Source organism: Acipenser ruthenus, chromosome 20 (assembly GCF_902713425.1).
Source record: "Acipenser ruthenus chromosome 20, fAciRut3.2 maternal haplotype, whole genome shotgun sequence".
Lineage (NCBI taxonomy): Eukaryota > Metazoa > Chordata > Actinopteri > Acipenseriformes > Acipenseridae > Acipenser > Acipenser ruthenus.
In genome coordinates this window covers 14,671,346-14,685,398 of record NC_081208.1, presented here as the reverse complement: position 1 = coordinate 14,685,398, position 14,053 = coordinate 14,671,346, and the positions used below count along the sequence as shown (strand labels likewise).

Genomic DNA, 14,053 nt, shown 5'->3' with positions numbered 1-14,053 from the left:
AAGGTTATATATTAGAGAAGCAAGTTCTCCAATATACTTTAGTTAGGGAGCCAGTTACAGTGTCGTGAAAAAGTATTTGCCCCGTCTGATTTTCTACATTTTTGCACATTTTGATCGCGCTCAGCATTTAATAATTAAACAGAACAGAAAGTAAAAGGTTTTAAACACAAAACAGGACACGGCACTTGCGCCAAAATAAATAGACAAACAAAAACGGACTAACACTACAAACGGTGCACGGACAGACACACAAACAAACACGGTGAGTCTATAAACACTTATTATTTACGTTGTTTTTCTTTTACTCCTCTCTCTCCCGTTCTCCACTCTCGAACACCCCCCCCCCCCCCCCCCCCGAGTGAAAGAAATGTGCATCTATATATACTGTTGTGCTGGGATTCAATTACTAATTAATTATTCACTTGAATCCCAGCATGTGAATTAATTCTGTGCAACCCCGTGCTCACATACTATACTTTAAATGCACGTGCAGTGATGTGCAATCCCGTGCCTAAATACAAATATACAATTTAAATCACATGTGAAACACATACCCGTTTATATTCCGTGTACCAATATCTATACACCAACATTAACACACGCAACATACAACACATAACACACACATGCACACAGGGGAGGGGCACATTGCCACACCCCCCTAGTTAACTCAACCCAATTAAAGGGATAATTGGGGTCAGCTGTTTGAGTTAACAACCAGGCCTGATTTGGGCCAGCCCTGCCCAATATAAATCTGACTAACTTGTCAGCACACAGGTTCTAGAGGCACATCATGCCACGAACAAAAGAAATTCCTGAAGACCTCCGGAAAAAGTTGTTGATGCCTATCAGTCTGGAAAGGGTTAGAAAGCCATTTCTAAGGCTCTGGGGCTCCACCGAACCACAGTCGGAGCCATATTGTCCAAATGGAGAAAGTTTGGGACAGTAGTGAATCTTCCCAGGAGTGGCTAAGGTCAGTGTTCATGACTCCACCATCAGAAAGACACTGGGCAAAAATGGGATTCATGGCAGAGTAGCAAGGCGGAAATCATTGCTCACTAAGAAGAACACGAATGCTCGTCTCAGGTTTGCCAAAAAGCACCTGGATGATCCTCAAGAGTTCTGGAACAATGTTCTATGGACAGATGAGTCAAAAGTGGAACTTTTTGGCCGACATGGGCCCTGTTATGTCTGGCGAAACCCAAACACTGCATTCCACAGTAAGAACCTCATACCAACTGTCAAGCATGGTGGTGGTAGTGTCATGGTTTGGGGATGCTTTGCTGCATCAGGACCTGGATGCCTTGCCATCATTGAAGGAACCATGAATTCTGCTCTGTATCACAGAATTCTACAGGAGAATGTCAGGCCACCCGTCCGTGAGCTGAAGCTGAAGCGCAGCTGGGTCATGCAGCAAGACAATGATCTGAAACACACAAGCAAGTCTACATCAGAATTGTTGAAGAACAAGAAATTTTACGTTTTGGAATGGCCTAGTCAAAGTCCAGACCTAAACACCATTGAGATTTTGTGTCAGGAACTGAAACGAGCAGTTCATGCTCGAAAACCAATAAATGTCACTGAGTTGAAGCAGTTCTAGCTGCATGGAGGAGTGGGCCAAAATTCCTCCACAGCGCTGTGAGAGACTAATCAATAACTACAGGAAGCGTTTGGTTGCAGTTATTGCTGCTAAAGGTGGCGTAACCAGTTATTGAGTCTAAGAGGGCGATTACTTTTACACGCAGGGGCATTGGGTGTTGCATAACTTTCTTTAATAAATAAATGAAATATGTATCAAATTGTTGTGTTATTTGTTCACTAGGGTCCCTTTTATCTAATATTAGGTTTTGGTTGAAGATCTGATAACATTCAGTGTCAAAAATATGCAAAAATGCAGAAAATCAGACAGGGGGCAAATACTTTTTCACGGCACTGTATGTATGTGTGTGTATATATATATACACATACACACACATTCTAATTATTAAGAAATTTAACAATTCATATTCATTACAGTATATCAATCCTTTGTGATATCCTCTGAAAATAACATCAGATTTATTATTTTATTTTTATTTAATACATGTACATATTTAAAAATATAATTGTTTTTTTTTATGAAAACACATAAAAAAAACATTTCACAAAGAGTCCTTTGTTTGGTCGTGCAGTTAAGATAGAGGGATACAATCAGCTCTGACTCATAACATTGGAAAGAAAACTTTCAGTTTCATGAAAATGAAACTGAACACGTTGCACACTGAGGAAGGAAACCATTCATTACATACCATTGGTTGAGACCCGACACATCCGGTCTGTTATCAGACTTTTAAACTATAGTGACTATAGCAGTTATTATTTGCATCTAAGCAGAAACTGAAGTTTTCACAGGTACGTAAAGACAATCTCTCCCTTTCACTCACTCTCAGACTTACCACAAAGTACTCACAATCTATATGCAATAGCACTGCGTACTGCATTCAAAAGGGTTAGTTATCTTTATTTTAGTCTCTGCTGCAGCTGCTGTATTTGTAACCTATCTGCGGTTAGACAATATAAGGAATGGATTCTTAAACAACTTCCCTTCTTGTCTAGTGGAACTTCTCCTTGTTGAAGGTGGTGTTACTTGGGATTGGAAATCAATTTTCTTACCTCCTCTAGCTTCAGTAGCATTTTCCATACTTTAATGACAAATCTGCACAACTATCATTACATTTCTGAGGTTATAATGCTGGATCACTACTTAAGTAACCATTAAGACAAATAAATAAGCTGCTTTCTTAAAATGTACCTGACCATTTTCAGCTTTACAGGAAACTTAAACTTCATTATTTGAGATGTAAAGTTTTTTTTTCTATCCCTACTACTCCAATGATAACTACTTGCATTCAACTAAATGAAAGCTTGAGTTTTCTTTGTTCAGACGAGGACGACCAGCAGGAGCCATAATGAGTACTACATCAAGGAAGTACAGCACCTTTGTTTCTGAGCCAATGCTCAACAAATCAGTTCGTGCCGTGCCTGGTGTGGGGGACATTCTGGGTAGAAGACTGGAGATAAAGCAGCATTCCCAGGTAGGGAAGCAAATAGACCCACGTCTATTAACAAGTTCAAGTGCAACACAAGGAAGCACAGAATTTGAGTTGAATCTGTGCTTGAGGGATACCAGATATTTAACGTCGTAGCATACCAGGGCTGTGGGGGATTCATAGAGCCTATAAACTATTGCCAGTTCTCACAGGCCTTTAAAACAACCCCTATCCAATTTGAACTCATGACTGTGTTGCTCAACACTTTACTTGATTGGAAGTTTATTCTGATTATCCCAAAGCCACGCCCCAGAGCCCTGGTCAAGAGTTCCAGTCCCAAAATAAAGATTGCAAGCCTGGGTCACAAAATCCAGTTCCACCCAAACTCCGTACTCAGTTTTGCAGCAGCCTTTCTGACTGCACTGTAAACACAGCCACGCCCTGGGGATTGAAGCAAAGTCTTCACTGCAACGCTCTCAAAAAGCTGTTTGAGAGGGACTTTTATTTGCAGTTTTCAGCATAGTTTTGTTAAAAGAAAAAACAGCTAAGCTGGATGCAGGAGCTCTTCAGTTAACACTGGGTTGTATATTTGATGTTTTGTAACATCAATGCTTTGCCAAGGTTCAAAGTATGTGCCGGTGCAGATGCTTTGTGAATATAGCCCTGCATTTATTTGATTGTTTTCTTGTAATCGAATACAGCCAGAGTGAACTTTTCAATAGCATGACGATATAACTAAGATGTATATCGATACCTTTGATGCAGTAGTGATTTTAGGGTGTTTGTTTCTGTTGTCACACAAAAATAGTGGTGTGCTCATTAGGTAACGACTTAAATCCGAATAGGGAGATTCTTTTTGTTGACATAACAGTAATGTTTTCCTGATTTTATCTACTGAGTAAATTCGCTATAGTACTAGAACATTACACCTAAAAATGACATCTAATTTAAGATTGCTATATATTACAATTGGAATATCACCTTTAAACGTGTAAACTCCTGCTAATAAGTTTACTACTAATAATCGTTTCGAAAAAACATAAAATATAAACTTAAATGGAGCAGCTCACTAGTCTGTTTTATCATCGTTTGTTTCTGAATTGCATTGCAACCGCATCCCAACTCAATTCCATTCAATTCCTTTGCTAATCTTGAACACACATTGCTAATCTTGCACTCACATTGATAATCTTTAACACACATTGCTAATCTTGCACACACATTGCTAATCTTGCACACACATTGCTTGTACATGGATTGTTCTTCACATCCTTGCAGTGCCGACACAAGGTATTCTCTTGTATAAGAGCGTGTTAAATGATAGGGTTGACAATGCACCTAAGTATTGCATGCTTGATTCTCATGATGCAGTCATACACGTTTTTAAGGATGCTTCTCCCCCCTCTACAGGCAAAGTTCAAGTGAGAATTGCAGTTTCAAATAACAATATATTGCCGACCTACATGTTATAACTAGGCTTGCTACTTTTCGATTGTAAATCGGTAAAGATTGTTAAACGTTGAATTCCCCAAAAATATGAGTTCGACTGAAATAAATGTATATAGGACAAACATCGGTAAAACCACTCACTATTTTTTATTTTCTTACCAAAAATAATAATTTAAGAAGTCATCTCATTTTTATACTTGCCTTCTGTCCCATCTCCGTTCTGCTCTGAATGGCTAGGGGTCGCTGTCAGTCAAATCAGTGATTCCTTAATAAGGTAGTGTAGTTTCACTGTCAGTCATTTCATCCTGTCCTGACAGATCTCGTTGGCTGAAGCAGCGCTAGAATGCTCTCATTCGTTTAAATGACTGTCAATCATTAGCCTGACTGTGCACTTACAGCGCCTGTCATTCAAAGCGCCTACTTTGAAATTAGTGGGTTGAAGTGTAGGTAAGCGTTTGCTATTATAGGTATATACGGTGACAGTTATTAGTTTGATTTGAAAATGGGCTGCATGAGGAAAACACTTAATGAGTATTGTGCACAATACCCTGATCGACGGCTGAAGTCTCCGCGGCAGGACGAAGCGGGCCAGTCTGCCTTCCAGTGAGTCCAGCTGTGATTAAGGAGAGGGACGGAGCTCGGAATAAGTGCAAGTTAGTTCTGTTCAACTCTCTAATGTTTTGTTCTGTGCATATTGTTTTTTCTTGTAAATGTAAGCTATAAAAGTCTGTGTAATACACTTTATATGCTGTGTTTTCTACAGTTTATTTGAGACATTTTTTTTTTAAATTTGTGTAGGATCTATATCTATACAAGGTATTGCTTCGCTGTGACCAAACGTTATTTCAGTTAGAGTGTTGGTAACCATGGTTTTGTTGCATGTCGAATATGATACAGAGGTTTCTCTAAATGAGACCTTTCACAATGGCATAAAAAGTCTTTTTTTTAAGCATAAAGGTCGATTTCACCCATGCTCTGCTTGAATTGAAAAATAAAGATGGAAAAAAAACGGTAAATTTTTTAAAAAATAAACTTTGATATTAATCGTCGATTTGGCAAAAAAAATAAAAATCGAATAGTAGCAAGCCTAGTTATAATATAATGTGAAAAGACCTTGCTTATCTTTTTTCAGGCAACCAACCTGTTGGGTGTTTACCTGCAGAATGGAAAGAATAAAGAGAAGTTCATCACCTGGATGAAGGACACCTGCGGTGCCAACAAGAGTCAGGCTGAGAGATGCTATAATGCCATGTCAGAATGGAGTGATGCCAATTTGTAAAACCAGACGAGGTACTAACCTGGTAAATCTAGTTCTTCGATGAATAAATATGTGTATTTTATTTAATACTGAATCTAAACATAAAACATTCTTCTAGAATCTACTCAATCTTGATACACTACCAGTGAAACAACCCCCCAGCATCCATTACACCCCCCCTTTTCATCTCTATCCAGGACTATCTATCTCCACGGCTCAGAACAATTGATAGTACTTTATAGGGATGTGCCGAGCAACGGGTACAAACAAATAATCGTAATGAGTTTGAACTACACCTCAGTCCCCTGTTCCACAGGAAATTCCTCCATACATCCACTTTGAAAATGGCATTTCATAAGGATATACTTTCCAAAAACACACGCTGCTTTTTAGTTCATATCAGGCTACAATCCCCAAATAACCCATTTTCCAAGTTATTAATATGTCTGTGTGAAGTGTCTGTGAAACTAATTTTATTTATTTATTTATTATTTATTTATCAAAGAACAAAAGTGAATGCCCTATACTTTAAAGGTGTTTTTGTGTTGATATTTCAGTTATTTGTTGGGCTCTGTATGGGATTGCTATTGTCTTTTCTAACACACCAGCTAATTTAATGCTTATGCGTGCTTTCAATGCATTTTGTTTAAAAGAAAGGCAACTGTATATTCCATCCGCTCTGTTAGTGAACAATGCTTTTATCTTAAAGGGAAGATTTTTCACATTTCTTGCTGTACATACAGTGAATACATCTATTATTATTTATTTCTTAGCAGACACCCTTATCCAGGACGACTTACAATTGTTACAAGATATCACATTATACAGATATCACATTATTTTTAACATACATTTACCCATTTATATAGTTGGGTTTTTACAGGAGCAATTTAGGTAAAGTACCTTGCTCAAGGGTACAGCCGCAGTGTCCCCCACCTGGGATTGAACCCACGACCCTCCGCTCAAGAGTCCAGAACCCTAACCACTACTCCACACTGCTGCGCTGTTATTGTGTGTGTCTCGTGAGCATGTTATCCTGCACTCAAAGAATCTACTGTTACTTTTTAAAGAAAAGCAATAATGTATCATCCTGTAAGGTAAGATATATTTGAGTTGCTTGTGATGTTAAAAAAAAATGCTTTTCTTTTTTTTCTTGTGTCATTAAATTCAGTCTTCTTTTCATGGTTTTAGTTAAACCAAAATAATCTTTTTGTGGGGGTGTTCTTTTCCTTGTTGTTTTATTTGAGATCAGGTGTATGATTTAATGGTGTATTGCACTTATAATACTGGTACAGGGTTCCACACAGACATCACTGAAGCTACGTGCCAGTAAAATAACTAATAGCTCTGCTTTCAATTTACTTTGCATTTTATTTTGTACACCCAAGCTATTGTTTGATTGACGTAATCATACTGTACTTGGCTGATCTCATCATGCTTTACTATGTACTGTACACAATCACTCCCCATCACATAATAACTAAAAAAATAATTTATAACACATCTTGCAGATTTACAATCTGGTCAAAATGGTCTCTATTTCAAATGTGTACGTTAAATCACCACCCCATCACACACATCCCATAGAATTTGATAATAAAAAAAAAAACAATAAGGAATGAAAATGACACATGAAACAATCAAAACCGTTGTTAAATAAGCACTGTGGTCACTCTCTGCATGAAAATCTGGCCAGAGATGCACCTCCAAGTACAGGGACGAGTAAAGGGTCCTCTGCACAACACTACTTTATTCCTTCCTCTTCATGTGTCTATATTCCAGGGCTTTACTTACTGGCATGCAGTGAACAATTGACATTGTTTCAGAATGTTTCACGGGCAGCAGAGTGGAGTAGTGGTTAGGGATCTGGACTCCTGACTGGAGGGTCGTGGGTTCAATCCCAGGTGGGGGACACTGCTGCTGTACCCTTGAGCAAGGTTCTTTACCTAGATTGCTCCAGTAAAAACCCAACTGTATAAATGGGTAATTGTATGTAAAAAATAATGTGATATCTTGTAACAATTGTAAGTTGCCCTGGATAAGGGTGTCTGCTAAGAAATAAATAATAATATGTATATATCCTCTCTTGAACAGGACTCCACTGTAAAACAGCTGCTCAAGCTGTGTTGTCCAGAAGAAAGAATTATCGTTGCTGGTCCATGTAAACCTGTATTAATCGAGCAATCAATCATTAATATTAGACGAAGGTTACTTTTATTATTTTGTTATTTATTATTGCTCTGTTCTCTTCTGTTTTCCAGAGTGTGAATATCATCTCCTTTCTGCAGCACTCCACTCTGAATGCCAGCTCAACACTTTTTGCTTGACAATTGTGAGGATTAATATATTTTGTCAATCAGTAATATATCTCTGTTCTGTTGATAGCTTTTGTTTTACTGGCTATTTAGATGTATTTTCTATGTTCTATATTTGTATTGTACTGTTTGTAACATTTTAAAACCTGTTACCAGTTTTCCCTTTTCTTTAGCTCTTATTAAATGTTAACATTTCAACAATGCTTCAGTTCTATGAGAAAACAGAATTCCACATAGTATATCTAAGAAGGGGAGGTTGTTCAACCTGTGCCATAGGAGGTGACAGATCAGATCAGCACAGTTTCCTGTGTCACATGCTGTGACAGGATGTGAACAGTGCAGTGTAAACAAGTGTGTGACTGGATGGCTAAGTGGTGACATCAGGCCAGAAGCAGGAAAGAAAACAAACTCAAAATACTGCGGTGCAAAGGACACTGCGGCGCCGTTTACTTTCAAAAATAACAAAAATAAAAGGTTTAACAAAAACACACACTCGCTCACAGAGCAAAATAAAGGTTTTAACAAAAACAAAACTCGAACACAAAACACACAGGTCAGGCTGGGCAGATGCTGTCACTGATCCTGTATAATGTATCATTTTTTACTTTTCTTTTCTTTTCTCCTTTCGCTCTCCCGTACTCTCCTCTGTACACCCACCACCCAGAGCACGGAGAACTGCAGGCTTATATATACAGGTGACCATCTCCCGATTAGCAACAATTAAACAATTAATTAACTTGGGAGATGGTCACCTTCTGCAGAAGGTTTTTAATGTGTACAACAGATTCTCAGTGGGATTGAGATCAGGACTTTGACTGGGCCACTGTAGGACATTCACCTTTTTGTTCTTGAGCCACTCCAATGTTGCTTTGGTCTTGTGCTTGGGATCATTGTCGTGCTGAAAGGTGAATTTCCTCCCAACTTCAGTTTTTTTAGCGGACTGAAGCAGGTTCTCTTGCAGTATTTCCCTGTATTTTGCTCCATCCATTCTTCCTTCAATTTTAACAAAATGCCCAGTCCCTGCTGATGAGAAGCATCCCCACAGCATGATGCTGCCGCCACCATACTTCACTGTAGGGATGGTGTGTCTTGAGGCATGGGCAGTGTTAGGTTTGCGCCACACATAGCGCTTTGAGTTTTGGCCAAAAAGCTCTATCTTGGTCTCATCTGACCACAAAACCTTTTCCCACATCGCAGCTGGGTCACTCTCATGCTTTCTGGCAAACTCCAGATGTGCTTTCAGATGGTACTTTTTGAGTAACGGCTTCTTTCTTGCCACCCTCCCATACAGGCCAGTGTTATGCAGAGCTCTTGATATGGTTGACTGGTGCACCATTACTCCACTCCCAGCCACTGAACTCTGTAGCTCCTTCAAAGTGATTGTTGGCCTCTCTGTGGCTTCTCTCACAAGTCTCCTTCTTGTTTGAGGGACGGCCTTTTCTTGGCAGTGCCTGGGTGGTGTGATGCAGCTTCCACTTCCTGATTATTGATCCAACTGTGCTCACTGGGATATCCAAACACTTGGATATTATTTTGTACCCATTCCCTAATCTATGCATTTGTATTACTTTATCTCTAACTTCTGTAGAATGCTCTTTGGTCTTCATTTTCCTTCAGATTCACAGCCTGACCAATGACCCTTCAGCACTGGGGTTTTTATCCAGAAAATGTGACAGCAACTTTTATGGTTCACAGGTGGAGGCCAATGGTAAGGTAATTGTGTCCTCGTTAGGGCAATTTATGCAATTTGCACATCGGTGTGAACTGGGAGCTTCCACAGCACAGGGGTTGAATACTTATGCAAGCAAGATATTTCAGTTTTTTATTTTTCTTAAAAATATTTCCCAACATAAAACCAATGTCGCCTTACAATAATTGATTTTGAGTTTCAGTGTTTTAAAATAAAATATCAAACAAAACGAAATTTAAATGTACCATTTGTAATTCAGTAATATGAGAGAATTGGTCAGGGGTCTGAATACTTTTGCAAGGCACTGTAGATATATAAATGCTGTCTTCAATAATAAAGAGACCACACATATCACATTTTAGTAAACCAAATGTGTTTACTATAGGTTTAGGGGTTTTAAATAAAAATCAAATAATGTAACTCATTATTATAATACTTGTAAGTGCCATGTCACACAAAGAGAGTTACTTGGTGGACAAGTAAACAGTAGAGACACATACAACTGCAGGACTAAAGTACAGCATAGATAATGCAGGGACAATATTATTAATATATAATAATTATAATACAATTATATGTCACTGAAATAACGACGTGGTTGATAGGCAGCCCCTATTATAAAATAACAGTAGTACATACAGACAATGAAATAACTACACGGTAACAGGCAATTTTAAACTATACCACTGGCCCGTAGTACTAATCTCCGTAGGGGAGATAAATTAACTAACACCCGGGTAGACAGATAACTAAATAACACAACACATTAAGAACCAATAAATAAATAAATGTTGGGGTCCCGAGCAGTGCTTGGGTGCGTAGTGGGGTAAAAAAAAAAAAAACAAAAGAAAATTCCCATCAGGCAGTTTACTGACCACTACCTCCTTCCCAGTAATGTATGGTGCCGAGTGAAGCAAGGCGAAAATGTTTTGCAGTTTATAACAGTAGTTGCACGTATACAGTACAAATACAAAACACATAAGCATACAACATCCAGAAACAAACACACAATAACTGCAAAAACTGTTTCATTTGACAAAGTGCAAACAGAAACTAACAAAATTGTGAAAACAAAGTCATTATTTACAAAAATAACATAAAAGGCTTTTTTTTTTTCACATTACCCTACTGCATAGCACGACTTCAAAAATGAAAAACTATAATAAAATAAACACTTCAAAACAAAATATTGTGTAAGCAGCTGTAAACTGGTTATAAGTAGGCCTACATACACAATTGTAAAATTGAAATAAAATGAAATGAAGGTATTTACATTACTAGCATATTTGTTGATTCGTCGGTTCGTTTTCTTTTTACAAAATTTGTCGGGACATTGCTAATGCATAAGACACAAATATAGCTATGGTTTACTGCAAAGTTGGCTAAACATTCTGTATTATATTTCTTAGCATACGCCCTTATCCAGGGTGACTTACAATTGTTACAAGATTTACATTATCACATTTTTTAGATACAATTACCGATTTATACAGTTGGGTTTTTACTTGTTCAAATGTACAACAGCAGTGCCCCCCACCTGGGACTGAACCCACGACCTTCCAGTCAGGAGTCCAAAGCCCTAACCACTACTCCACACTGCTGCCCTGTGTAGGTATTTAGATAGCTAATTGCAAATGTAAAAAATAACTAAACAGCAGCTGCACAAGCTGGTTGCTTGCATGCCTTGCAATGAAAGAAAAGTTCCTGTATGTATGCTGCCGACCCGCTGTAATTTCGATACTATAAAGTATCGAAGACGTAAGATCTCATATCTCAGCCGTCCAATCACCAATCTTTTCATAACAAATGACAACGGTGCTGAGGTGGGTGGGACGGATATATTTTTTGAACCACAAGGATGAGCTAAACTCGTCGCAGCGGATTACAGTCTGATACGGTTTGGCATTAAATGTTTTTAATTGTCAATCGCTCCATAACTGGGTGGGCCCATGAGCAAAATGGGTGGGCCCAGGCCCAGGCTCCTCAGGCCCAAGCGTGGCGCCGCCCCTGATATACACTAAAGCAAGGGGTTCGGAACAAGGGCGATATACAGGGAAATAAAACATAAATTAGAATTTATAACCGGGTGGGCTATACTACAAATCAGACCGATTTATTTATTTTTATCTAATCTCCTTTTTTTCTTTCTTTCAGACAACCACGTCAGACCCTCACACACTTTCGCGCTCGACCTCAGCCCCACCTCTCCATACTTCACTTCTTTCTGATTCGCTGCACACCAACATTTTTTTTTCTGTCTGTTCTATTATTTAAAGGCACTGAAGCTGAAATCATAAAGTAATTTAAAGCAGGCTACAAACGTGGCAGCAGACTGTCTCTCTTTAGCGCACACACAAAAACTTGCAAACCTGATACAACTGTGTTGAGAACTTAAAAAGAAAGCATTTTATGAGATTCTTAACTAAGGTACCGGGGCTATGACTCTGCACGCCCAGAGGTTCCGGGGCTATGGCACTGCTACCCAGTCTCGAATCATCCATACAGGCAGCCATTTTCAAAGACACGTCATTAGCTTCCTGAGGAATTCCATGAGAAGCTTTTAAAATTTCATTTCTAACAAACAGTACCAGCTTGGACAGATCGGAAATGCTGATCAGACCCCCGTATTTTTTGACATTCCAAGCAATATCAGTTCACAAATTGGGAGAAAAACGTGTGAAAAATCACGACTGGAGATGAGAAGCAGCGCATAACTGTTGTGCTCGGTGTGATGGCAGACGGCCGCAAACTGCCTCCATATGTGTAATTGATATGTGTATGTTTGTAAATGCAGATTTTTTTTTTTTCCTTGAATTGGAGGTGGGATATCTGGGCTATGTCTTAAATTCAAAAGAATACGGTAGTAGGGAAATGTACAAACTGTGTATAAAGATAGCTCAATGCTGTGAGCTGAGAGGGATGGTGGAGTCTAAATGGAGGGCTCATCTGTCCCTGGGGGACAAAGAAACCACAGAATGGAGGGTACTGTACAAACTGACAGGCGCAGGGCACACAGACGTGGTTCGGCTGTTCAGAGTGCTGGGGATCAGCAGGTTAAAGGGTGATTTCACCTATTTTAAACTCTTTAATGACCTGCAGAGAGAAAGTACAGTGTTTTTAGGATTTTAATACTGATGCGCTGGGGGGTCTACTGCCAGTCCAGTCTGTTAATGATAATAATGATGATGATGAGGTTGTATAGCATTCATAACTCACCCTTTGAAGAACCTTCTTTGTGAGGACAGTATTTATCCAAGATTGATGTTTTGAAATCTGAGAAAAACAAATAGACAAGCATGAATTACAGTTTTGTTCAGTCGAATGCACTCAACCAGCTTGTTCTGTACATGTTTAAAGCTGATTAATCAGTTCAGTAAATCTGACTCTGAAATGCAGTGATATGCTTCACATACTGGTCATGGGAAACTGGTATCTGAATGCTCTTTGCACAAGTCCATTTATGTAAATACAAGTTTGATATTCATGACACTTTCCTTGAGTTTCATTGAAGAAGCCAACATCAGTTTAGAACAGTTTCATGGACTTTAAAATGTATTGAATCAACAAAAGGAGAATACAACTGAATGTCAAGCTTTATTTAATTCATCAACTTAGACTTTTGAAAAATAAAACTTTTAATCAGTTGTTTGAAATGGTCCCATTGGGAGGTGATGATTAAGTTAGAGAATAACACACAAGCGATTTGAAAGCCTGCTAACAAACAGCAGTGTTTGAATACTCACGATAGACAGCGAGGGAGATGATGGCAGCCAGTAAGAGACAGCACAGGAGGAGGAGGACCAGTGCAGGCTGTCTGTATGAAGAGGCTTTGCCAGCTGCACTCACAGGTGGGGTGGGGTCTGAGGAGAGAGAACACAGCTCAGGATACAGTACACAGTATACTAAAGACACTTTGATCTGACAATTTTACTAGCGGAGCATCAGATAGTAGGAGTGCACGACACAGGAGACTGATGAAACTTCTGCAAATGGTATTAGCCTGAGGAGACAAGCAAACCGCTGTTCAAATAGATTCAATGTAGGCCATAGAATTCCACCTACAGATAATTTTACACTTTGCAAACAGTACACTAGAAACATTTCTCCTGAACTCTCTTTATATCCCAAAATCCTCTACACGCAGTGTGATGGAGGTGCCCATAGAGACTCAGCAAACTTTGTAACCATAGTGATGGTTGTATATAGTTTTTTGATGATGACGACGGTGGGTTGGGGGGTTGGGGGGTTGGGGGCTGGGGGTGGGGGTGCTGTGGGGGGGGTGACCCGCATGTAGACTCGACTGGAGTGAAGC

The 14,053-nt window shown here is 39.1% G+C and overlaps 1 long non-coding RNA gene across 1 annotated transcript; it reads right to left on the bottom strand.

The window, feature by feature from the left end:
- Window positions 1-349: 349 nt before the first annotated feature.
- LOC131698883 (uncharacterized) lies at window positions 350-13,721 on the bottom strand. The gene is made up of 3 exons (XR_009307887.1): window positions 13,485-13,721; window positions 12,958-13,014; window positions 350-1,426 (listed from the first exon to the last, which is right to left on the bottom strand). It is a non-coding gene; the product is annotated as an uncharacterized LOC131698883 (long non-coding RNA).
- Window positions 13,722-14,053: the final 332 nt, after the last annotated feature.